The 27,858-nt window shown below is 44.3% G+C and overlaps 1 long non-coding RNA gene across 1 annotated transcript in view; it reads left to right on the top strand.

Moving 5' to 3' along the window:
• Positions 1 to 22,331: 22,331 nt before the first annotated feature.
• Positions 22,332 to 27,858, top strand: part of LOC123373120 — a 364,402-nt gene continuing 358,875 nt past the window's right edge. The window contains exon 1 of the long non-coding RNA XR_006580568.1: positions 22,332 to 22,636. This is a non-coding gene — a long non-coding RNA (uncharacterized LOC123373120). The remainder of the gene's footprint in view (positions 22,637 to 27,858) is intronic.

Raw genomic sequence — 27,858 nt, 5'->3', positions numbered from 1 at the left:
CTGGAGCTGAGGGCATTGGGTGTGTACTCAGTATCTTTGCAGGATCAGAGCCTTATGAGGGGCGAGGGAATGCACAGCTGCCCCCTGGCTGCTGAGCACTCTATGCAGCAAACACTGTAGTAGGTTTAATCCTTTTTGTGCCATTAAAAATACCCTAGTGCTGAGGCAGGAATACAGAGCATAGATAAACTGGCTTAAAGGAGTCAGGCAACTGCTAAAGTTCCATCCAAGAACACTACAAAGAACAGGATGGCTGCTCTACTTTAAAATGGGGTTTTCTGATTTTGAATTATGATGTCAATAATTATACATCAAATGAGAAGCAGTCCCCTGTAAACCGATGCAGTGATGTCGAGCTGGCTTTGTAGCACTGGAGTTGAGTCCCTTAGTCTTTTAGCTTCCTGGTCCCTGTAATACCCTTGTAGTGCAAAGTGTTTTGTGTTATCGCTTCTCTATAACATGCAGGAAAAAAGTAAGCGAGCAAGTGAGGGCATGAATCTTCATCACCAGTGAATGTGGTCTCTGGTGGGGGGTTTTTGGGGTTAATTATGTAAAAAAAACAAAACATATTTATTCTGCATTTGTTTTCAGGTAAAAAGGAAAACCTGAACCCATTTCCTGTGCTCTGGTCTCATTAGCCAGCTTTCCTCCAAACTCTTGTGCTCTAGAGAAGTTTTGCCAAGTGGCTAAATGAAATGCACACAGTGGCAAAGTGTTATGAATATTTATGATGGTTTAATGATGTGATTTTTGCATCCATGAATAATAAAGATTTTTAACAAGAACAGATAAGATCAGTACAAAACAGTGAAGTGGTTAACACAAGAACCTCTTCGTGTGGAGACCCCACTGAGAGCAGCAGGGGCTATTCAGCTTCTCGGCCCTCCCCTTTCCTCTCCAACCCAAACCAAAAAATACTAAGAAGGGGGACGCGGATTTTTAAATAGCTTCATAGAAAGCAGGCACTTTATCTGTTCTTTATGCCATAGTCATCAGCTCCTGCATGCTTCATTTGAGGAAGTTCAAGGTTTTCAACAATAAAGTAACCTTCAACTTCTGAACACATTTATCCTAGATATTCTCAGGGTGACATTTACATCTTGAATACAGGTTGAGGCTGCTGCTTTTTCAGTCTTTCTAGGAGCAACTAACTGAAAAGTGTTTACAAACGGCTGAGGGTACAGGGTACTGGAGTACATAACTAAAGTCAAGGCAGAACAATTGTCATATGGTGACAGAGGGGAAGGCTGCTCTCAAACACATGTTAAAGGAGGAGCACATAAGTAGAGGGTTGTTAGGTCGTGTTCACCTTCTTAGTTCAACAACCCGTATAAAAGCAGTCTTGTGTAAACTCGCCTTGTAGTTTATCATGAGGAAAACAGTAGGGTATGTCCACGCTGCAGCTGGAAATGAGCCTGGGTCGACAGACTTTTACTAGTGGGGCTCAAACTAGTACACAAAAATAGCTGCATAGACATTTCAGCTTGGATTGGAGCCTGGGCTCTCAAGCCCACCCCTCCCGGCATCAGAGCCTGAGAGCCAGTCTGAGCCACAATGTCAAAAGCAATGTCCACACTGCCATTTTTAATGCACTAGCTCAAGTTTTGCTAGTACAAGTCAGCCAACCCAGGCTGGGAGGCTCGCTTCTGGATGCAGTGTAGACATACTCCTGAAGAAGACTCCAACACTCACTGTACCTATCTGTAGCCTCAGCTGCCAAAGAGCTGAGTTCTCTAGAATCATGGGGAGCTGCTACAAGGACACATTAATGATATGCTGTGGGGAGAAACAGAACCTTTTATTTTCAGGACACATTTTAGAATCAGGATTGTGTATTGAGCCTGCCTGTCATGCTGGCCTGATTATGTGGAAGCAGGTAGGCAACATGGATTTTACATTAAGGAACCTAAAGTAAAACACCAAAAATACTCACTTTTTAAAGTGTATTTAAACAATTCATAAGCCTACTGAGCTATGGTAGGCCAAATTCATCCCTGGTTAATTCTCTTGTAGACAGTGGAGGTACACCAGGGATGACCTGGGACCATTATTTCTCAATTTATTAGTCGTTGACAATCCAGTTCACAAATCTTCTACTTGGAAATATGACAAACTGTTTGCCTGAATTTTCACCTTTGGTCAAATCTCCCTCAAAGCTGACATTCAGTTCTGCTCTTCATTATGAGTCTGCCTGACATAGCTCATTAGACGTGTGATGAAGAGTGGGCCTGAAATTGTGCCCCTGACGCTGAGAGCAGCCTCTCTACCAAAGCAAGTGCTAGAAGAGCTGTAGGTAGTGTTAGAATGAGATTACTGGGGTTAAGAACTTTTTATAACAGAGCGGAGGGGCATGTGGACACAATGCAGGCAAGGCAAAAAGATTGAGGGAGAGGTTGTTATACTGTGAGACCATTTCCTGCCTCCTCCCTCCAAAACAGGGAAGAAAATGTAAAACAAAAGGGTGAACGTGAAGTGAATTGAAAAAGGACACAGTAGGGTGCATTCTTTAAAAAAAAGAGATTTTTAATTTATACAGGTGGCCAGTCAGAGCAATAAAAAAAAAAGAGAGACTTTTGATTTGGAGCCCAGGACTAAAATAAAGAAACACAGAGCTTAAGTCACTGCTTCCCCATCCTCCACATGGAAGTTTATTTTGTATTATACCTGACACCAGTTAAGGGGGAGCAAAAAATCTTGGAGTGTTTAAATGCCAATGGTTCCATCATTTAACATGTAGCAAACTGGGTGCATAAAACAAATGTGGCTGGTAATGAGCGGCTGCAGCTATGTTTTCCTCACAAAGCATACGCTACCCATACACTATAGCAAGCTCTGTCTGTGTTATATATGTGCCTTATGCAGGGATGCCCTTTAACTCCATCACAAGTGCCCAAGACAAGCTTGTCGCTGTCATTTTGCACACATTTTCTTTTTCTGTCCTTTGGTGCAAAGTTGACTCCTCAACCCACTGTTAAAGGCTACATGGTCTCAAGCTCAGACATAATGAGTTAATTAATAGCCATACCACTGGCCTAGGTCCTGCTATCCCAGACTGTACAGCCACAAGGAGAGCTAAGTTAGAAAGGCATGGAAATGTCCAAGTGTTATTGGGAAAGCTGTCTAGTTTAAGAACACTGAAGAATAGCAAAGCATTTTTGTGAAGGGTAATACTAACAGCCAACTGCCTTTGCTATAGAAAACTAGTTATAGTATGACATGATACTACCCGTTCCTCTTTCTCTACTGAATAAAATGTGAAGACCTAAGAGTTGCTGCTGAGGAGATAAGAACTAAAGCATATACGACAGCCATGTGAAACACACTGCAGCAACAGTGACAGATGTGGCTCAGATTTTGGCCACAGAATTTATACCCCAAATGCTAAATCTGAGATTAAGGCAAAACTGATGCTATCTGCAGAGGAGAAGAAATGATATACTTGATCTTGCAAAGAAGTAAAAACAAACAAACAAAAGGGAAAAGAAGAGAAAAGTGCTCCTGATGAAAACAAAGCCATGCACATTTAAGACCAGAAGGGAGTGATAGCAATTAAAAGAAATCATCTGAAGGAGAGAGCAAAAACAGGTTAATGATGCTGTCACCCCATTGGATGGGCAGCTTCCATCTGATGGAAAAAATAACCAGAAAGCCATTAACATACAACATTTGGGCATTGTGCATATCAACACAATAGCTCTAGCCAAGGCTATTTGTGGCATGTATCTAGTGAGCTATGGGAGGCCTGGAAACCATGCTGGCGCATCTACAGTCACAGTGACCAATAATACATGCAAAGTATATCCCCACCCCCCAGTCAATCTGAAAAGACAAGTGATAAATCAGTGGTTCTTCTTCGAGTGATTGCTCATGTGTATTCCACAGTAGGTGTGCGTGCTCGCCTTGTGCACCAGTACCAGAAGTTTTTCCCTTAGCAGTACCTGTACTGGGGAAGCACCATGGCGACCCCTGGAGTGGCGCCTGTATATCGTGCTATAAGAGGGACCGTGCGCTCTCCCCACCCTCAGTTCCTTCTTGCCGCCAGTGAAGGTAGTCGGAACTTTGTGCTCCAGCTCTGCTCATAGAATCATAGAATCTCAGGGTTGGAAGGGACCTCAGGAGGTCATCTAGTCCAACCCCCTGCTCAAAGCAGGACCAAACCCAACTAAATCATCCCAGCCAGGGCTTTGTCAAGCCTGACCTTAAAAACCTCTAAGGAAGGAGATTCCACTACCTCCCTAGGTAACCCATTCCAGTGCTTCACCACCCTACTAGTGAAAAAGTTTTTCCTAATATCCAACCTAAACCTCCCCCTCTGCAACTTGAGACCATTACTCCTTGTTCTGTCATCTTCTACCACTGAGAACAGTCTAGATCCATCCTCTTTGGAACCCCCTTTCAGGTAGTTGAAAGCAGCTATCAAATCCCCCTCATTCTTCTCTTCTGCAGACTAAACAATCCCAGTTCCCTCAGCCTCTCCTCATAAGTCATGTGCTCCAGCCCCCTAATCATTTTTGTTGCCCTCCGCTGGACTCTCTCCAATTTATCCACATCCTTCTTGTAGTGTGGGGCCCAAAACTGGACACAGTACTCCAAATGAGGCCTCACCAGTGCTGAGTAGAGGGGGATGATCACATCCCTTGATCTGCTGGAAATGCCCCTACTTATACAACCAAAAATGCCATTAGCCTTCTTGGCAACAAGGGCACACTGTTGACTCATATTCAGCTTTTCGTCCACCGTAACCCCTAGGTCCTTTTCTGCAGAACTGCTACCCAGCCATTCGGTCCCTAGTCTTTAGCAGTGCATGGGATTCTTCCGTCCTAAGTGCAGGACTCTGCACTTGTCCTTGTTGAACCTCATCATATTTCTTTTGGCCCAATCCTCTAATTTGTCTAGGTCCCTCTGTATCCTATCCCTACCCTCCAGCGTATCAACCACTCCTCCAGTTTAGTGTCATCTGCTAACTTTCTAAGGGTGCAGTCCACACCATCCTCCAGATCGTTAATGAAGATATTGAACAAAACCGGCCCAGCACCGACCCTTGGGGCACTCCACTTGATACCGGCTGCCATCTAGACATGGAACCATTGATCACTACCCGTTGAGCCGACCATCTAGCCAGTTTTCTATCCACCTTACCGTCCATTCATCCAGCCCAGACTTCTTTAACTTGCTGGCAAGAATACTGTGGGAGACTGTATCAAAAGCTTTGCTAAAATCCAGAAATACATCCACTGCTTTCCCTCATCCACAGAGCCGGTTATCTCGTCATAGAAGGCAATTAGTTTAGTCAGGCATGACTTGCCTTGGTGAATCCATGCTGACTGTTCCTGATCACTTTCCCCTCCTTTAAGTGGTTCAGGATTGATTCCTTGAGGACCTGTTCCATGATTTTTCCAGGGACTGAGGTGAGACTGACTGGCCTGTAGTTCCTGGATCTTCCTTCTTCCCTTTTTTAAAGATGGGCACTACATTAGCTTTTTTCCAGTCATCCGGGACCTCCCCCGATCGCCATGATTTTTCAAAGATAATGGCCAATGGCTCTGCAATCTCATCGGCCAACTCCTTTAGCACCCATGCAGCGCATCCGGCCCCATGGACTTGTGCTCGTCCAGCTTCTCCCCATACCGTGCTGCAGAGTGCAGCAGTCTAGCTGCAACTCCAAGTGTGATTTGGCCTTCCTGATTTTGCTTTTCTGAAGTCCAGGGTCTCTGTTCTACTGCTTTCCCTTTTCCTTGTGTCAGGATCCTGAACTCGACCATCTCATGGTCACTGCTCCCAGGTTCCCATCCACTATTGCTTCCTCTACTATTTCTTCCCTGTTTGTGAGCAGCAGGTCAAGAAGAGCTTTTCCCCTAGTTGGTTCCTCCAGCACTTGCACCAGGAAATTGTCCCCTACACTTTCCAGAAACTTCCTAGATTGTCTGTGCACTGCTGTATTGCTCTCCCAGCAGATATCGGGGTGATTAAAGTCCCATGAGAACCAGGGCCTGTGATCTAGCAACTTCTGTTAGTTGCTGGAAGAAAGCCTCGTCCTCCGGTGGTCTGTAGCAGACTCCCACCACGACATTACACGTGGAGAAGCAGGAAGGGGTAGCCTTTCTACTCATCCTTAGTGGTACTGTTCGTGGAATTGTTACTTCAGTTGTTTTAGTGGGCTCGGGGCATGTCCCGTGCCCCAGGCTTCAAGTCATGTGACTCCTGTCACCATTCTATGCCTAGGAGTGACCCGCATGCTGAGTGTCTCCACTGCTTGGGTGAGGCTCACATCAGCGAACTTTGTAAGATCTGCAGGTCATTCAAGCCGCGGACCAAGAAGGAGAGAGACATTAGACTCCATGCTCTCCTCGTGTAATTGGCATTGGCCCCAACTCAGGCACGCCAGGCAGACTCAGCACCCGCCGCCGCATCGTCAGTGCGTAGCGAGGCCCCTTCTACCAGCTGGCACCGCTCCCCCTCCAAGAAACAGGGAAAGGGCCCTACCTCGCAGCGGCACCAGGACAAGGAAAGAGGGGAGGCTGGTTCCACATCAGGCAGCCCATGGTTCCCCCTGAGCTCAAGGCCTCCGAGTCATGTTGAGTGGAGCAGCCCGGCACCGTCCGCCCACACAGCTCCGCAGGTACAGATGCTGGCAACGCCGAAGGCGATGAAGGCTGCGAAAGATATTATGAGATTGCTGGTTCCAGGCACGCAGCCGGTGATGGCTCCCTGGTCTCGGGGCAAACCCTCATTGGGTGTCCATCAGACCTCTTCTGTGGGTCGCAGTTCCTGCTCCGAGGGCCGCTCCCTGCACTGTTCAGTGTGCAGCAACCGATCATCTGGCAGCTCACGCCCTCCCTTGACACCAACCAGGCCATCCCGGTCACCACCCACATGGGAGTCTCAGGGACACTCTACGCCACCTGCCAGTGAGCACAGGTATCGAGAGAGGCTCAGAGAATGTTTCCCTTCGTGACGCGACTACTGCAGCCATTCTCAACGGGGTAGACGTTGTCGTTCTCCTTCCAGTTCCCACTCAACTAGATGTCGTGCTTGGGATTCCCCTTGCGATGACTCGACACTGGAGCACTGGAGCTCCCGCCACCATCATGGGTACCAAAGCAACCCTTCAGGCAGATACTGTTCCTCGACATAGAGGTCCAGGTCCCGAGGGAGGCGACATCACAGGCACCACCGCTCAGACCATTCCTGTGAGACTGTGTGCTCAACGGTGACCTCAGCCTTGGCACCCAGCCGCCCATCCCCGGCACGTGCGGCCCAGCTGGGGCAACTACCGCCACCAGGCCGTCAGCCGGGTCAGTGGCAAGGGGCCCCCTGGCAGGGACAGTGGTGCCAGTGGGCACCGTGGCCGCTGATGGCCACCCAAACAGGAGCCCTTTCAGTCGCTGGAGCGTCTCAGGCTCCATCTGCCTAAGAGCCAGATCGTCGGGCCATGAGTCGGTGGACCCGTGCCCAGACTCTGATCTGAGGCTCGACACACCGGTACCGGCCGAGGCCCACGGCTCCGTGCCGGCCCTTTCCCCGGCACCAGACGACACCATAACAGCGCCCCTGCCATCAGTCCCTTTAAGGAGGACTTTAAGGCACACCAAGACCTGCTAAAGCGGGTGGCATCCAGCCTCCAGCTGCCGGCCGAGGAAATGGAGGGCCCCTCCGATTCCCTCTTTAACATGTTGTCCCCCTCGGCCATATGGCTCTGCCCCTGCACTAGGGTGTAGCCAACATTTCCAACACCCTGTGGCAAACTCCCGCCTTGTTGGCCCCCATCTCCAAGAAGGCTGAAAGGAAGTACTTTGTGCCGGCCAAGGACCATGAGTATCTCTATTCCCACCCAGCACCTAACTAGCTTGTGGTAGAGTCTGTAAACCACAGAGAGCGACAAGGCCAGCCTGCACCTATCCTCAAAAATAAGGATGCCAGACGACTGGACTCCTTTGATAGAAAAATTTATTCCTCGGCAAGTTTCCAACTCAGCGTAGCCAACCACCAGGCCTTGCTGAGCAGATATGACTTTAACTTTTGGGAGTCTCTGCCTAAGTTTGAGCCTTTCCTCCCAGACCAGGACAGGAAGGACTTTAAGGCCCTGGTGGAAGAGGAGGCAGTAGCGGTGAAAGCGGCCTTGCAAGCTGTGTTTGACGCAGCCGACACTGCAGCACACTTGATGTCTTCAGCGATTTCCATGCGCCAGGGCATCATGGCTCCGCCTGTCTGGACTGTCGATGGAGGCCCAATCCCTTATGCAAGACCTCCTGTTTGATGGGAAGGTGCTCTTCGTGGACCAGATGGATCAGTTACAAGCAATATGCTGCAAGGGGTTCCCTTTTGGGATGCCAGCCCATCTGTAGACCTGGTGACCAACGCGTCAGACCTGGGTTGGGGAGCCCACACAGGAAACATGCAAACCCAAGGGACATGGTCAATCCCGGCCTTGTCCATTCACATAAATGTCAAAGAGCTCAGGGCGGTGTGTGGCCTTTCACACGCACCTTCGCGGCAGGCTGGTCAGGGTCCTCACTACATCAACAGGCAAGGTGGGACTAGCCCTCTGCGGGAAGCCCTGAGCCTATGGGAGTTCTGAATAGCCCACAATATCTCCCTGCGGTTCTGCTCCAGGGGAGGGATTGGGAGGAGCGTGATGTCCAATGCGTTCCTCCTGCGGTGGTCGGGCCAGTTTCTTTATGCTTTCCCATCATTCCCCCTCATCGACAAATTCCTGCAAAAGGTAAAAGCAGACAAAGTGAGAGTCATTCTCATAGCCCCGGTGTGGGCCCACCAACACTGGTACGGGACCCTCCTTCGCCTCTTGGTGGCTCCTCCGAGGACGCTGCCACTTCACCCGGACCTCCTCTCCCAGAATGGGGGCCGTCTTCTCCATCCCAATCTAGCTGTGCTCCACCTGACAGCATGCTTGCTCCATGGCTAGACGAGGAGGAGGGCAGGTGTTCAGAGCAGGTAAGGCGGGTCCTTCTGGAAAGCAGGAAGCTGTCCACGCACCGTACATACATGGTGAAGTGGTACACATCAAGTCTTTGAGTACAACCCCCCCTTATAAATTAAAAACACTTTTTTAATATTTAACAGTAGTATAAATGATAGAGGTGAAGCTGGGTTTGGAGGTGGAGGCTGACAGCTCATGACCCCCCCTATGTCACAGGTGCTGCCTCGCGGGTGCTCTGGCGCTGGAGAACCCATGGAAAAAAATAGTGGGCGCTCAGCACCCACCGGCAGCCCTGCCAATCCAGCTCCTTCCCCTCATCCCCCCACCCCCAGCACCTCCTGCCTGCCAGTGATCAGCCCCATTTAATAACCTTGCGACTCCCTGAGGGGTCATGACCCCCAGTTTGAGAACTTCTGTGATGATAATAGTGGTGGCCCAGCCCTAGAAAAAAAACCTAAAGCACATTGCAATTCTGTTATGAATTAAACAACATTTTTTATTATATGAGCTATGCTTTTAGTCCAGCTTCAACTGGCTGCGTTACTAACAAACATAGTCAAATGCCACTGTGCCATATAGCCAATCTATCTATAAATAGCTGTAAAATGTGTCCACCTCTTGGTTATTTTCAAACAGCTGTTCAAATACTAGCATGATGAGTGTGGCATAAAATCCTAGGCAGATAGATTAGTTACAGGCTGCAGGGCTGTTCGGTGGATTTGAAGTAGAAGCCATGAGCAAATCTATACTACAATTAAGAAAAATATTTTGGTTCCTCTTATTACTCCTCTTTTATTGCTACTTCTTGGGTCCTGTTTCCTCACTCCATTCTGCCTCCTGCAGTGGTGTTGAATGTGCTTTGTCTGAGACCTTAGTTAGTCATTTTCAAAGAATTAGACTTTAAAACATTTCCATTCTATTGTATTCTATATTGATTCTGATATAGCGCTCATCACCATCATTTCTGATCACCTCCCAGTCATGCATTAAGCAATGTGACAAATAACTGTCTGGTGTTATTTATTCTTCCAGCATCTCCCCAGGGTGAGAAGTATGTGCAGTAGAGTGTCTTGTTTGAGAAGGGCTTTTTTATTATTATTTCTGGGGGGTTTTGGGGGCAGGGGTTGTTTGTTTAATATACATGTTGCTATGTATTTGTGTAGGCAAGATCAAAGAAACATGTCTTGCACTTGGTGTGGAAAGTTATGAGGCTTGTCATGGTTCATTCCTGTCTCAGCCTGCTGCCTGAGAAGGATCTGTCTCTGGCCCAGATGAACTTTATTGTAGTGAGTTTCATTGTGCCTAAAGAGAAGAGTTGACAACTGTGATTTTCATCCTGGAGTGCTAGATACCCTGGGCTTAGGCCATGAAGTGCTCTAAAGATGAGGGCTGAAACCTTGAACTGGATATGGGAAGCCACTGTGGAGAATGGATGACCGGTCTGATGTGCTCATGGCAGCCTGTGTTGCTGAAGAGATACTCTGCAGTGTGCTGGACTAGGCGATGTTTCCTAACTGCTGAAGGTTTAATGCCAAGGCATATCATATTGCTGTAGTCCACATGAGAGGTGACGAAAGTGTATATAAGTGAGGCCAGGTCACCATCTACCTGTCCGGGACAGAATCTTCTAGCTAAACACAGATGCTAGAAAGCATTACTTGTGGCCGCTGCTATGTGCGTACTTAGTATCAGCAAGGAATCCAAGAGTTCTCCTAGACTATGGACTGAATTGAGCAGTTCTGGATATGTATCTTCAACCAAAAAAGGCTGCAGCATGGCTGTGAACTCTTCAAAAGGCTTTCTTCCACCTACCAGCATCACCTCTGTCTTGAGCGGATTCAACTTGAGCTTGTTCTTCATTTATGAACTGACTGATCTCATCTAAGCACTGGGCCAGCTTGGTGGTAGTGGTGTGGTCATATGTAGTGAAGGATAGGCAAAGCTGTGAATCATCTGTATAAAGCTGCCATTCAAATCCATTTCATCTGACCTGTTTACCTAGTGGTGCATGTAGTTGTTGAAAAGGATGAGAGAGAGAACTGCTCCTTGTGGGACAAGTGAAGGAGTTAGTGGTAGTTTCCTATCACTATTTTTGGATGCATTTCTCCAGGAAAGACTCAAACCATTTTCATGCATTACCCTGGATCCCTGCCACTCTTTCAGGTGAGACAACAGTATCTCATGGTCAACAGTGCTGAATGCTGAAGAGAGGTCCAGGAGAATGAGAGTAATGTCTATCCATTGACAGAAGGAGATCCTCCATCAGTGCCACTAGTGTACTTTAATGCTATGGGGTGAGTGCTTAGAGGGCATGCACTGGTACAAAAATGTTTAGGCAGCTTGCTAGGTGGATGCACAAAAACTCCTGTGGTGGCAGAAAAACTGCTGAGTAGACACAAATTGAACCATCACCATGTCACATGTAACAGGCTCAGGTGACCATGATGCTCCTCAGTTACAAATTCACAGTTAAAAGTTTTAATGTGGGCCAGGTCTCTAGTGACTAAGAATGTTCTAAATAGATAAGTATACTGCACTGAGTTCAATAACAAACATGGCCCTCCAGTAACTTGCCTCAATACTGTTGCCCCTTTTAGACCCGAGTGGCTAATCAAAACTTTTGGGCCCTGGAGATGCTCCAGTTGAAAGTAGAAATTGATGAAGTCTGGTATTTCTTTGATGCAGACTTATTTATTTACAAAGACTGTACAAAGTCCACCTTCTCTGAATGCAGGAGGAACCAAGAACAAATGGAGTTGTTTCTTAGCTTAGATCCCCAAGCTTCTTTAGCCAACACCAAACCTGAAAGCTCTCTCTCTAGTTTTTTCAGTGTCAGACACCATGCTCACAGGCTGCTGCTTGCCTTTCTTTCTTTTTGCCTGTCTCTGTTCTATCTGTTCTCAGTTGCTAATTTCTGGGCATACTCCATGGGTATGGCTACACAGGAAAGAAAAACCTGCAGCTGGCCTGTGCCAGCTGACTAGGGCTTGGAGGGCTCAGGCTGCAGGGCTGTTTCATTGCTGTGTAGACTTCCAGGCTTAGGCTGGAGATTGAGCTCTTGGACCCTGCCGGGTGGGAGGGTCCCAGAGCTTGGGCTCCAGCCTATGCCCAGAAGACTACATAGCAGTGAAACAGCTGCACAGCCTGAGCCCGAATCAGCTGGCATGGACCAGCCACGGGTTTTTCTCTGCTGTGTAGACATACCCTATTAGGCCCCATTTTAGTAGGCCTTAAGTGTTTCTTATGGTTATTTTAAATGAAGGGTGCATTCACACCCAATCTCAAAGGTCATATTGTACTCTCCCATGAAAATGCTTGTAGGACAGGGTCAGAGGGCCCAGAAAATTCCATTATGTTTATTGAGTTTCTGACTAATCTTCTCCCAAGTGGGGGGAGAGGTCTGCTCAGGAGTGGGAGAGGCAGGGACTGCAGACTTCTAACCCCCCAGACCCACGCAGAAGGCAATGATGCCACTCTGACCCTGCTATCCCTTGGCTGGCTGGATCTTGCATTCATCAATCATCCTGAACCAACATAAAACCTCTCTCTCTCTCTCTCTCTCTCTCTCTCTGCGGGAGATATAGGTGTGGAGCATAAGTGAATACTACTCCACTACCCTGGGCCATCCCAACCCCAACCCTGCCCGTAAAAAGAGCCCTGACCTCCCAGTTCTAGTGTGTGTGTGTCTGTGTGTGCGGTGGTGAGGACTGCTGAGCTGGCACTTTTTTCTTTCGATGCCCCATCCCTTCCCAGCTGCACCTTATCTGACACCCCTCTCCTAACAGAAACAGAGGGCCAATAAGGCCCCCTTTGACTAATGGATACCAGCTTGCAGATCAGAGATTGGAGTAACTTCTAGCTGCATTTCAAAGGGGTTTTAATATACAATTTCAATGTCTTTGTTCTTCTTCCCCCCCATCTTCTTCTTTAAAACACACCATTTATTATAATTTAACGTTCTCTTGGCTCTCAAACTTGGCTACCCACCTTTTTTTTCCTAAAGGAGGGAGGAGTTGCGGAGGTAGGAGGAAATGAACCTTTTTTCCTGGCAGACGGATTATTCCCCCAGCTCTGACAACTCTCCTTATAAGAACATGTTGCACGGTGTGGAGGACAGACTCAGCAAGAAAAGGACAGCGGAAAGTAGAATATTCTCTTTAAATGGCTTCCAGGCACTTTCTCTTGCCAGTCCAAATGTTTGGTTTTTTTTTTTTTTAAGTAGAATTCATTGACCTCTCACTAAAAATATTTATCCAATGTGATTTCTATCAGATGGATAGTGACCTTATTTTCTTCTTCAAACCTTTTCTTTAAGTGTTGTTTCAAACTTAATTCTGTGCTGTCACATCACATGTAGCCGTTGCCAGTTCCATCTACTGTGGAACACAGCTGGGAGGCGAAAACCACTTGTGATGCCTCGCACTCAAGAAACACTCATCTTAAAACAAAGCTTTTAAAAATATTCTGCCAGACTGCATCTTTGTAAATTTTTCCTTCTTACATGGTAAACTAACCAGAAACTCTTTGTGTATGAAGAGAGGCATTTCGTTACCTAGCCAGCTAGGGCAAATAAGAAATGTTAATTAGATAAATTCTCTAACACACAATGCTTCACAGAGCTGCCCATTTTTTGAATGTGGTAATGTAAATCTTTTTTCAGTGCTTGCTAAACCTAAAAAGTCACAAGAAATGAGACTCATTTGATGGAGGGAAAAATAAGCAGAACATTTGAACAATGCTACTTCTGCAAGCAGTCAGCTTGGGCTATTTTAAAATTAGCTATAATTTACATAACATATTTTACTGTTATAATTCACTGGCTGGATTTATAGCCATTTCATAACAATCAAGCTTGTTTTTCACTGTGGTATGTGATTTGTATGAAAACTGTGGCTAAGTCATATATTTTTTGTTCCAGAAGAGCACACTAGATGAAGAGACATTGTAATGTCATATGTTTAAAACACCGTATGATATGATAATTCCACCCTCCTTGAATTAGAAGTTGCTTCACTTACCAATGCTCTTGTTTTCCCCACTTAACTAAACAAAGCAAAACCTTTTGCAATGATTGATAGGAACAAAATATGCACACATCACATCTTTGATTTAAGACCACCTACAGATCAGTTAAAACCACACAATACTCTTTGACGTTTCCACGTTCATCAAAACGAACTAGAAACCAAATGCTAATATCCTGCAAAAATAGTCAGTCACCAGGCCTGAAAATCACCACATTAGGAGACTGCACCAATGGAGCAAACTAGATAAAAGGTCATTTTATTGCACATTGTATTTTTCAGTGCTTTAAGCTCTAATGGCCCAGATACGTCTTTGCCTTACAGTGGAATTGCTACTTAGCAACAGGTTTGAATCTTACATCAGCTGAGACTGTGCTGGATTGGAGATTGCCTGAACAAAATTCTCAGAGGCTGTGGAGTCTTCATATTGCATAAACAATCCCATGGAGCTGTCTCATCTTATCACTGCATTACACAGAAGCATGCATTCCTACTATCCCTCCTGGTGAGTGAAGTTTAAACAAGTTTTAACTGGATCAGCTGGTGCCAAACATTCACTGATCCTGTGTGCTCATCACTAACATAGATTTTTATATATGTTTCACAACAATGAATTACTACCACATCAGTGAATGTTGTTCTTCTGCATTGCTGCTCTGTCTATTTGCATGACGTCTTTAAGGAGAGATAGTACTCACACTTCTGAAAAGTTCATGGTGTCCCATTTATTGTATACATGTACTCTGGAAAAGTGGAGTTTGGAGGAGAATTTTTTAATAATATATCTGTTAAAGTAGCAGATTGATCCAACATGTCACATATAGCAGGCACTGGGGTTTCTTCCTACATAGGTAGTAGTACTATTTAGTAAAACGAAGTCTTTGGACTATAATCTCATAGCAAAGCCTGGTCTTTCTAGTGATCTCTCATTCATCATTACCTTGATTTGTAAATGGATAGTATGGAAACAGAAAAAAAAAGTTGGTGATAGAAAATTGGACTAGAGAGGTTTTGGCAAGTATGAGTTTGCATGGCTTCTGAGCAGAACAGTATTTCAGGATCTATTTGACTTATTGACACTGATATTTTGTTTTCCTTTTTAGTTGACAGTTGTGATTGTATAATATCTGGAACTGCAGCAGAAAGTCTTTGAGTGACTCTTACCACTAGGAAACCTAGTGTATCTCCCCACTTGGGGATCATCATCATCATCATGATATGTAGACAGACAGGTATGGTATTGTGTTTTTCATTAAAACATATATGATCAACCAGGGACAGAGATGATGTCTTACATCTGAGGTAGGTGTCTAGGTCCCAATTGTGTGGGGAAAGGTTAGATTAAGTCATAACAAGAATTAGTAATTTACAATAAAAATAGTGGAACATCATCATAACAGAGGCCAAAACTCAGGCAAGTAAAACAACAAAAAGTTATGAGTATCAGTGCACTTACTAATCATCAAGGACAGTGAACAGGCCTTATTACTGATCTTCCATTCTAGAAAAAGTCTAGCTGAGGATAGTCTAACGAAATATAATAAGACTATAACAAAACAATCTCCAGATCCCCTCTAGAGGCCAGTAGCCACGTGACATCACCATCCCTAGCAAAACCTGCCCAGAAGATTTTAATCTTAGCACATAGGATGACATGGGGAAAGTACAACCATCTTAGGGTCTGTTGCTGCAAGATGTTGAACACCCCATGAAAGCTGCTGAGCACCCTGAGATTTCAGGCCAAAGTGCTCAAGAAACTCACCATGTCAATCCATATGGCTATAGTAATCATATGAAGAAATGGAAACATAAATTTAAACATAAAGAATTAAAATCCAAGAAATGTTTTCATCCAAGTTAATGAAAACAGCCCTAGTCCCCTTTAATTGTCTATGGTACACCATGCAGAGATCTGTAATTTCTTCACAGGTCCATGCCAAGTACTGACCATTTCTTATTTCTTTAATAACTGTGTCTCATATACAGAAGCATTTACAAGATCCATGGCACCAATCACTGCATATTTCATCTGGATTGAAGTTGCTTCAAATCTCTTGTCAAGAATGGATCCAAGTAGCAACATCTTTGATGTTATATCCTTTAGGAACTTCTACATTTAGTAGCTACCCAAAGAATTTAAGGTAAGACCTGGTCAGAACAGATTCATATATTAGCATAAAAACTAAAAGACATTTGCTGGTGTAAATCTCTGTATCTCAGCTGAAGCCTGAAGCCACTGGATCTACACTGATTTACACCAGTGGAGGAGAATATAAATGACTCAGCTCACATATATGGTGTACTTCCTGCCTAGCATTTTAATTTCTCTGAGCAACTTTGATGACCTCTTGTAAAATGTGATTCACAATTGGGATGCAGTGATCTAGTGCTGAGAGTCAAAATTCCTCAAAGATACCAAGATGACATGAGGATTTATGTCTCCTAGCTGAGAGACCAGCTACAGTGACTCCTAGCCATTAGTGCAACTGAAGTAATTCTGAATAAAAATCCTCCCACTGACACTCTGTTCAAGAGCTTGTAAAACTAACTCAATTCAGTTTTTGGAGATGATTTTCTATCAGTGAAATATTGCCTAAAGTTATAAAAATGTTAACACTGATCTTATAGATACTAATTCTGATTTGATCTTGTGACCTTTAAGCCATGCACAAGAGGTGACATCAAGCCAGGTGTGACCATTCCATCTCAAGGTGCAGTGGAGGAGGTTTAGGTTGGATATTAGTGTCACAGGGTCCATACAGGTCTCTGCCCTCTCATGCCTGTACCCTGTGTTGGCTGGTTAAATAAAGAGTCTCCATGCCTTCTTGGTACTTCACTCTTATGTCTTTATTTACAGTGCAACTATGTAGTCCCCCTTGTTCTTCCAACAGCTCTCCCCATTCAGACCCTTTCCAGAGTCTAACCACCATGAGGCTCCCTGCCTTTGGTGAGGAGACAGAGATGTAATCCTCCTATCCCCTCCCAGGCTAGCCTCTTAACTGAGCTTTCCTCAGGTCTTTTATAGCCCCGCCCATCCTCAGCCCAGCTGTCGCTACTTAGCTCAAGTCATTGCTATGAGCTGGCCCTCGTTAAGACCTGCAGCTGAGCTCTTTGCTGGCTGCCCAGACCCCTGCATGTGCTTCCCTACCAGAATGCAGGGCTTGGCCAGCATTTTGGCAAGGCATTCAAGGGGTTTTACCCCAGCCCTGCCACAATTAGGAAAAACTTTTTCACTAGGAGGGTGGTGAAGAACTGGAATGGATTACCTAGGTGGGTGGTGGAATCTCCTTCCTTAGAGGTTTTTAAGGTCAGGCTTGACAAAGCCCTGGCTGGGATGATTTAGTTGGGAATTGGTACTGCTTTGAGCAGGGGGTTGGACTAAATGACCTCCTGAGGTCCCTTCCAACCCTGATATTCTATGATTCTATGATTACAGTTAGCATTATATGTGAAAGAAAGCATAGAGTTAAATATAGTAAAAATCACCATAGAATCCTGTGGATGGAAATTTTATGCTTGAACAGCAAACAGTAGGAATATATTACTGACCACATGACCAGGATGGTGACGGTGATTGTGAAACGCTCAGAGAGTTTGGAGAGGTTACAAAGGTAGAATACTGGGCAATAATAAGGGCTGATTTCAACTATCCGCATATTGACTAGGTAGGAAGGGATGTAGAAATAAAATTTCCAGACACCATAAATGACTACTTCTTGGAGCATCTTGTCCTGGAACCCACAAGGGGAGAGGCAATTCTTGATTTAGTCCTAAGTGGAGCACAGGATCTGGTCCAAGATGTGAATATAGCTGAATTGCTCAGTAATAGCAACAATTAATGACCCATCTTTATTCAAGCCTAATTTAATGGTGTCTAGTTTGCAAATTAATTCCAATTCAGCAGTTTCTCATTGGAGTCTGTTTTTGAAGGTTTTTTGTTGTTGTACTATTGCCACTTCTAGGTCTGTAATTGAGTGACCAGGGAGATTGAAGTGTTCTCTGACTGGTTTTTGAATGTTATAATTCTTGATGTCTGGTTTCTGTCCATTTATTTTTTTGTGTAGAGACTATCTGGTTTGGCCAATGTACATGGCAGAGGGGCATTGCTGGCACTTGATGGCCAGCAAGTGGTTGGGTCATTACACAAAATAGAACTATTCCCCCTACTATTACTCACACCTTCTTGTCAATTGTGGGAAATGGGCCACCCTGATTATCACTACAAAAGTTTTTTTTTCTCCTGCTGACAATAGCCCACCTTAACCGATTATTCTTGTTATAGTTGGTATGGCAAAACTCATTTTTTCATGTTCTCTGTGTGTGTATATATATATATATATCTTCCTACTGTATTTTCCACTGCCTGCATCCAATGAAGTGGGGTTTAGCCCACGAAAGCTTATGCTTAAATAAATTTGTTAGTCTCTAAGGTGCCACAAGTACTCCTGTTCTTTTTCCTGATATAGACTAACATGGTTACCACTCTGAAACCAGTCAACATGAGAGGTGATAAAGGAGCACTCAAGGAAGAGAGGGCCATTGTGGAGAAGCTAAATGAATATTTTGCATCTATCTTCACTTCAGAGAATATGAGGGAGAACTCCACAACTTAGCCATTCTTTTTAGGTGACAAATGTGAAGGAACTGTCTCAGATTGAGGCATCAATAGAGGAGGTTTCGGAACAAATTGATAAATTAAACAGTAATAAGTCACCAGTACCAGATGGTATTCACTAAGTGTTCAGAAGGAAATCAAATATGAAATTGCAGAACTACTAAGTGTGGTATGTAACCCAGCACTTAAATCAGCCCCTGTAGCAGATGACTGGAGGGTAGCTAATGTAATGACAATTTTACATAAGGCTACGCTCAGTGTGCAGAAGAAGTCAAAAAAGCTAACAGAATGTTAGGAACAGGATAGATAAAAAGGCAGAAAACATCATACTGTCACTATATTAATCCATGGTATGCTCGCACCTTGAGTACTGCATGCAGTTCTGGTACTCCATCTTATAAAAATACACCTCTACCTCGATATAATGCGACCTGATATAACACGAATTTGGATATAATGCGGTAAAGCAGCGCTCCGGATGAGGGCTGTGCACTCCAGTGGATCAAAGCAAGTTCGATATAACGCAGTTTCATCTATAACGTGGTAAGATTTTTTGGCTCACGAGGACAGCGTTATATCGGGGTAGAGGTGTATATTAGAATTGGAAAAGATATAGAGAAAGGCTACAAAAACAATTAGGCATATGGAACAGCTTCCAGATAAGGAGAAATTAGAAAGACTGGGACTGTTCAGTTTAGAAAAGAATTGACTAAGGGCGGGGGGAGGGATATGATAGAAATCTACAAAATCATGAATGGTATGGAAAAAGGGACAGGGAAGTGTTATTTACCCCTTCACATAACACAAGAACCAGAGGTCACCCAAAGAAATTAATAGGTAGCTGGTTTAAAACAAACAAAAGGAAGTACTTCTTCACACAATGTACAGTCAACCTGTAGAAATCATTGCCATGGTTTGTTGTGAAGGCCAAAATTATAAATTAGTTCAAAAAAGGAATAGATATGTTCATGTTGGATAGGTCTATCAATGGCTATTAGCCAAGGTGGTCGGGGATACATTCCCATGCTCTGGGTGTCCCTACACCTCCAACTGACAGAAAGCTGGGATTGAATGACCAGGGATAGATCACTTCAAATTACCCTGTTCTGTTCATTCCCGCTGAAACACCTGGCATTGGCCACTGTCAGGAACAGGATCCCAGGCTAGATGCCCCATTGATCTGACCCAGTATGGCTGTTCTTATGTTCTTACTGTGGATAGGACTTCCAGACTGGTTGGGATATTTAGGAGTTGGGGGTGGTTAGGATTAAAATCTTGAGGACAGACTGTCGATTCTGTATTGTTATGTAGGACACACTAAGGATCTAAGGAGACCATGTTTAAAAATAGTATAATAAAATTAGTACAGTTCAATCTGCCCAGCGGGGCTGACATGACCTGACTTGATGAAGCTGCACGTACTGAATGGCTTTTATTTTTAGGGCACTCTATCTGGGATAACAATGACTCTGCTGATAGTGAAGCAGTGGGTATAGTTTGTCTTGATGGCTGGCACTTATGCCTGAAAAGAACAGAATAGCATATTTAAACTGTCAAGCCTTAATTGTTTCATTAGACGGTGGTACCTTTTGCACAAAAGGAGCAAGCTAACTGCTGAAAGAAAGAATGATGAGCTGCAATTCTGGAAGGGCACAGGGGTGCTGCACTAGTTACCTCTTTTCCTTTGTTTCTTCCCAGTTCATCTCTGTCACCAGAAGAAGTTTAATTTTTTAACATAATGACTGTTATTAAAATCAGTTAAAAGAATTTCATGAGTTCTGTGGCATAGCTCTCCCATACTTTTCGATAGAAATGAACCACAAAAATATTCATGCCTCTGAATTCAGTTATTGTGTTTCTAACATCTAGTTTATTGATGATAATGATGACTTGCATTTATAAATGTGTTTTTCATCCTGTAGAAACCCAAAGTGTTTTTATACACACAATGTATATGAATCACTTCACCCACCACTTGAAGTTCAGCTACCTTGAGGTGTCAGCTGCTTAACTGTGCACACCAACACAACAAAATAGTTTGAGACAGGAAGTGAAGAGTATAAATCATTGTCAATTGAAACTACAACACGAGGCTCTCAACATATGTGAGATCAAATAACCCAGCTTAGAATTTGGCCAGGACAGCAGGGCTGACCATGGGAGCTATAAATTTCTGTGGTGGGGGAAGTGATAGCTAGAGAATACATTGAGGCTGCGAGGAGTTTGTGTGTGTTCTCCATATCCGTGGGGTATCAAGAGATAGGAAAGGATAATGATTTATTTCCCACTACCATGTGGAATATAGATCTACAGCCTGTTTCCCACTTACATTTAGGGATTTAGAAGCTCTTTTATGGCAAAAGGATGGTTATATTTATCAAGAAATAAAAAAAGCTTTCCTCTCTTTTAAGCATGAAATCAGATCCCAAAGGTAGGTGTTTTTCTCAGTTATATTTATCCTTCATATAGTGATTTTTTTCAGGTACAAAGAACAGACTGTAATTAATGTCTTTTTTAAGAGCGGTAGAAATGGAGGGGAGAATTCCTCACAGATGTCCTCCTTTATTCTCTGGAGGGAGGATGGCAGTACTTTGACTGTTTCTCCTTTGTGGGCTGTGCAGCCCTCAGCCTTTTAAGGTGGGCAAGTTGATTTATTGTAGTCTCCATTTGTTAAATTGGTTTTGAGTGGTTAGCTATCTTCTTCTTAGTCCAGTTTCATGTTTAATTGAATCTTACTTTTGCAGATATGTGTTTAGCTGAGTTGTACAAGATTGAGACATCGTGGGCCTGATTCCTAATTACAGTGAGGCTCCTTTACATCAGTGGTTCTCAAAGCCAGTCTGCCGCTTGTTCAGGGAAAGCCCCTGGCGGGCCGGGCCAGTTTGTTTACCTGCCGCATCCGCAGGTTCAGCCGATTGCGGCTCCTACTGGCTGTTGAGCTACTCCTGGGTGGCTTTACAGTTTTCTAGCTTGGTGTTGGAGCAGGGTGTGATGGGTTGGATCACAGAAACCCCCTTGGGAACTGCCACCTGATGTGCTGAGACTACCTCTGAGCCCTTTTTCGTGCCAGCTTGGGACTCCAGAACCTTGCCTTGTTTGAGCCAGACATGTTAGCCTGCTACAAACACAGACCCAGATCTGAACTACGTCCCCCAAAAGCTGTAGATTTAACTGAAAACAGCTTAAGAAGTGCTCCTGTCTCCAGCACTCAGATAGCCAGCTCCCAATGGGGTCCAAACCCCAAATACATCTGTTTTATCCTGTATAAAGCTTATACAGGGTAAACGCATACATTGCTTGCCCTCTATAACACTGATAAAGAGATACGCACAGCTGTTTGTCCCCCCCACCCCGTATTAATACATACTCTGGGTTAATTAATAAGTTAAAAGTGATTTTATTAAATACAAAAAGTAGGATTTCAGGAGAAGGAGGGATTCATGTTCTAGGGTATTTTACAGGAAGTTCCTCACTCATACCAGTTCTATGCTGAGTAACTCTTAGGACTCTGGTCTCAAACACAGACCTTTCATGAGGCAGCCTTGGTTGTAGTGCCACACCAACACACAAGATTACTAGCAAATTCACAGACTTGGGTGGGCCAACTTCCAGGGTTCTGTGATCCACTTCCTGATTGGCCATATGATCTTGACTCTGATTGGCTGATGACTATATATAAACTTCCTGCTTCCATTATGGTCTTGTTAGGGCAACAAGTCATTGCAGCAACCTGATCCTGCCTTGTATCCCTCCCATTGGCCTTGCTGCCCTACCTGACCCCACCAGCTGCCTTGTACCTTCCCCTGGGATTGGATCTCCTGGTGATTGGACCCTTTGTATGAACTCTGATCACTGTCTGCCCTGTGACCTGCCTGATTCCTGGGCATTACAGTGACTCCATTGACTTCAGTTCAATTACTTACAATTTATACACATGTGACTGAGAAGAGATTCAGGCCCCTGGTGCTTTGACTGCTGCTGGAAGGATCACAGAATTCCAGACATTGGAGTGCAGTGAGCATTGATCAAGAGTGGTGGGAGAGACAGACTCCAGAGAAGGTCAGTAATGTGATTTGAGACTGCTGCAGGATGCTGGAGAAACAGAAAGTTTCAGAAAGCTGCTGAGAGACCTCAGAGAATGAGGAAGGAAGGAAAAGGTGGGAATTGCAGAAAGACAATCTCTTGTCTAATGCCATACTATCTTTACCTTTGAAGTTAAAGTGAGGCAGACATGGAAAAACAGTAATGTGGTAGGAAAACCCCCTATTTGCTATAGGAAGAGCCTGTAGATTTGAATTGTGAGATATTGGGTGTAGTCTCATGGCGAGACTTCTAATGAGTTTCTTATATACAACTGCTGATGTTTATCCTTTTATAGTTCCCTCCTCCCAAAGTTTCCAAAACACTAATGACTATTTTATCTTTGAAGTTTAGTTGCAGCCTTCTCCATGTGATTCATTATGACTCATTATGTGGCTTAGACCAGTATGATTCTCACTTGCTATTTTAAAACCTTCACAGCCTTTTAGAACCACTTTTTTTAGACCCCGAAGTGCTCCAGTTCATTAAGGATCTGGGCCTCTGTCACTGTAGTTGTGAGCATCACTGTGGTGGTTCAGTCACCCTGGGTGAACAAAATGGTTCTTGCTGTGCCAGGAAGATTAGAAGAAGATGTTACACATATTCTACAAGGAAAATGACTCACTCTGCTTTATAGTCATCTAGTGCTGTAGGCTTTCATCCATAGTTCTCCCAGGGCTGATTGGTGGAAATAGATTGGATGACCATTCTACTACGCTCTTCTAATAGCTAACACCTGTGCATCTATGACCTGTTTACCACTATGTTAGTTGCTCAATCTGTCAAAAAGATCTCATCTGCTGGGCCTGGTATAAGAACCAAAATATAATAGAATATTTGTCTTGATCAAATTGTATTGACCTGGACTGCAAAGACATGTCTTGGATCAGATGATGCACTGGTAAATACTCTATCCATTTTAACGCTAATTCAAACTGGGATGCAGATGCAGTATTTTTTGTGTGTTTGTTAATTTTTCACTTTTAGTTCTGCTTATTTCATTGATTTTGAGCATATTTGGTTTTCTGTTGGGACTGACTCCTCCTTTACTGACCTTGTTTTATTTCTCTGCCCTAACACAGAATGTTACTGTTTTTCTCAATCCTTAAAAGCTAATTTGATGTGTTTTCATTAGGCTCGTGGAGGCTACATCTCCCATATTGGATGAGTAAAGCTGAATATTTAGAGTCATTTCCTGGAGCCGTTGTACAGTCAAAACTCCCCTTGGATTCTGACAAATGGCTTAGGGCTTCAGGGTTGGGCCCTTACTTTTAAACTCACTTCATGGTTTAGTTATGATCACTTTTCTTTCTTTACTTCATTCTAAGAATACTTTGTGATGTTTCCAGAGTGCACAAAGTGGATTGCAATAAAAGTGGATTGAAATAAAAATGGGTATATTTGAATGATGGGAGTCTGTGTACAGCACATATCCTGCCACTGAATGATCTAGCAGAACTGTTATGGTGGTGTCAAAATTACAAGGATGGAACTGTGGATTTGTGATTAGAGCAGGTTATTCACTAGCTGAGCCATGCATATGGACAGAATCCCCACAAAGATTTACTATAAGGTTAACTATGTTACTGAAGAGTAACTTGCATTACCATAAATGCACAAATGAGAGACTTCTGGGAAGTTTTTCTTCTGATGTAAAGTGGTTATGTATGTCAGTTATATTTGATCCCTGCCAGTTTAGAAGAGGGGATTAGTTTTGTGACTAACATTACTATTTATACAATATGATCGAAGAAACACGAGAGGCTCTGAATGCTGTGGTTGGAAGGGTTAAGGCTCCAAAATGGCCTACTTTGGCAGTCATCCCATCTGGACAGCTTTACATCTTCTGGAGTTGTTCCATCTGGTTCCCCCCCGGAACTATTCTGTGGAGTCAGTTCAAGTTTTCACTTCTACTTGTCCAGATAAAAGATCAGCATTTAATTATAGTTTCTAATGTAATACTCCTAACCCATTGTTCTTATCTTCATTCCATCCCCCACATTTAATTTATCATAACTGTTCTCTTCAGTACAATGCATTACCCTCTTCCTCACCATGAGTATTTGAGTACAGAGACATAGTAGTAGAGAAAATATTGTAGCCCTACTGCATTCCCAACACTTCAGCATATGAATCTGGCTAACTTTTCCAGGCTTTCTCAATTTCTTTGTTCTAGTTTCCCTCTCCTTTTTGTAGACCACATTCTAACAGAATTTTGAGTTCACTGTGCTCGAGAGACTGAATCTGATTTTGATTTGTATAACATCAAAAAAGATCCGGTGTTCAAGTCACAGTTAATATTGTTTTTCTTTGTTTTCTTTTCTATTACAGTTTCCTTCTACTTTTAATGTACTTTTCCTAAATGACAGGAGGACATTAAATCTCAAATATTAATCATGTGTCTTGTTGGAAACCCAATGCCTTTAAATCTATGAAGCAGCAGCTGTAAAGAGGGAAAAAGAATAATAATTTGTGTGGAAAATGCTTTGAAGTACAGTATAATAGTCTTATGTAAAAGAAAAGCAATTCAACATAACAGTGATAAAAATAAACATGTATGGATGGTCTAATGCCTAAACAGCTGGTAAGTAGATATACAGAAAAGAATCTGCTTTCAGTTTTCTGCTCTTATTTCTTTCCATTAGAGTCAGCAGAACATATTAGTTGAAAGCAAAATAAATAAATAAATAAAAAGGAGATGGAGAACTACTTAGGGCTACTCAGAATGCTGGATGAGGGAACAGATGTTGCAATTTTATATTTCTTATGTCTGCTTACTATCAGTGTCTGTACCTATATGTAATATATGCATATATTTATAAACAGATACAGTATTTATTACACAGTCATAAAATATTAAACAGTAACTGGTCTGAGGTCAACATTTTATAGCTATTTCTTAGCAATAGATATCAATTATTTTGTTTATTGCACTCTTTATAGTAAAAGTACAAATGTTAATTTAGGAAATATTTAAAAGGATGCATGGGATTAAAGTTCCAGTGAAGGTTACCAGCTAAAGTGCCACATAACTTGTTTTGGGATGCTAAAGCTGTTACAAATCTGTCTGTTCTTCGTGAATAAATGTACTGTGTGTGTGAGAGAGACACACACACACCAATCTAGGATTAAGTCTCTTTTTATACATAAATGACTTTCTCTGAATAGCCCCTGGGTTCTGTTCTCATTAAGTTTGGCTGCCTGTTTCCTCTGCAGGTTGGGGTCAGTGGTGTTGGATTAGCAGGGAACTTCTCCTGCTGGATATAGGAAGACCAAAGATTTCTGGGAAAGTAGGTCCAAATATGGTAGCTCTTTGGCATCTACATGCTGTCTTTGCCTGCATGTCACAACCAGGAACGGCCCCTTGACTGACTCATTCATTGTGATGCTATTGGTTCCCTTGAGGTAGTTGACAGGATTCTAAGACTGCAATAATGGAAGTTAATGGCTGCTTCTAGTATCATTAATTTAGGATGGGTTTTCCAGAGTCAATATTTAGCATCCATTTTTGGCATTTTTTTTTCCATTTACACATTTAATATGTCCTAAAAACACACTGTTCGACTCTTTGGTGAACTTGGCTGTGAAGGACAAAAAAAATTAAAATGTTGCTTTCACAGCACATTTATGAACAAAGACACAACAGAAACCAGAATAAACATGCATGTCTGCATTCTAGGCCAGATTTCAGGCCACCTTTTGGGTTCAATCAAACCAAACTGGATAGACTCCAAAGATCTCAAGACTTCATTGCCTACCCAGACCTGGGTAGTCTGGATAGGAAATCTGACTGGGACCACAGTGAGACAGATCCTGAATCTCTTCCTTAGGAATTTTGCCTGAACAAAGCCTATTAACATTAGTAGAGTTTTGCCTTAATAAGGACCAAATAAAGATTTGGCTCAGAGTCAGCAAAGAGAGTTAGTTACTGTGATGCTCTGTACCTTGGGGGAACACCCTACACCTCCATGTTCATCTTTATAAAATGATTGTGTGATATCCAATGCAAAGTTTGTCATGTTGGGCGTCTTCAGAAGGCTCATAATGCACTGAGCATGGTTGTTATAGTGGTGATATAGTAATTGTTACGGTAAGGTTATAGGTTATAATTTCATGTATATAGTTATGAAGCTGAAAATGTATCCTCATGGCTTAAAACAAGCCCATGCAAAAACTCTCCAAGAACAGAGGCAGTTCACACCTCATCAGGGCATGAATGGGCCATGCCCAGCCTCACATGAACAATGGACACTGGCTTAGGCAGCAACAAAAGAATCTGATAGACCCTCGAGGGACTCACCCCCTTTCTTTGGTCAGTTTGGAACTGGGATGAGGTAATGCTCACCTGACTCTGAAAGGGGTGGGAGGCAAAGTCAAGAGGAAAGAAGGTACATGATAAAAGGGAGATACATTTTGCCACGCTCTCTACCTACATCTACAGACACCACCACCACTAAGGGCAGGTCCATACTCACCGCGCGGGTCGACACGGTGAGTTCGACTTCTCGGAGTTTGAACTATCGCGTCTGATCTAGACGTGATAGCAGGGCCGCCCAGAGGGGGGGGGCAAGAGGGGCAATTTGCCCCAGGCCCCGAGCCCCACAGGGGCCCCCACGAGAGTTTTTCGGGGCCCCTGGAGCCGGATCCCTCACTCGCTCCGGGGGGCCCGGAAAACTCTTGCGGGGCTGGGCGCAGGAGCTTCTTCGCTCCTGGTCTTCGCCGGCGGGGGGTCCTTCCGCTCCGGGGCGGAAGGTCCCCCCCCGCTGGCGAATTACCACCGAAGACGGAGCGGGACCCGCTGCCGAAGCACAGCCCGGTCTTCAGCGGTAATTCAGCAGCGGGGGGCCCTTCCGTTCCGGGACCTGCCGCCGAAGTGCCCCGAAGACCGGGCTGCGCCTCGGCGGCGGGTCCCACTTTGGCGGTAATTCGGCGGCGGGGGGGCCACCGCCGCGGGTCTTCGGGGCACTTCGGCGGCGGGTCCCGGAACGGAAGGGCCCCCCGCCGCCGAAGACCCCGGAATCCTCTGGGCGGCCCTGCGCGATAGTTCGAACTCCAGAAGCGCCGCGGTCAACTCTGGTACTCCACCACTGCAAACGGCGGTGGTGGAGTCGACGGGGGAGCCGCGGAGTTCAACCCCGCCGCGTCTGGACGGGTGAGTAGTTCGAATTAGGGTACTTTGAATTCAGCTACGCTATTCCCGT

Source organism: Mauremys mutica, chromosome 6 (genome assembly GCF_020497125.1).
Source record: "Mauremys mutica isolate MM-2020 ecotype Southern chromosome 6, ASM2049712v1, whole genome shotgun sequence".
Taxonomy (NCBI): domain Eukaryota; kingdom Metazoa; phylum Chordata; order Testudines; family Geoemydidae; genus Mauremys; species Mauremys mutica.
The sequence above is the reverse complement of the archived record's forward strand: the minus strand, read 5'-3'. Positions and strand labels throughout refer to the sequence as shown.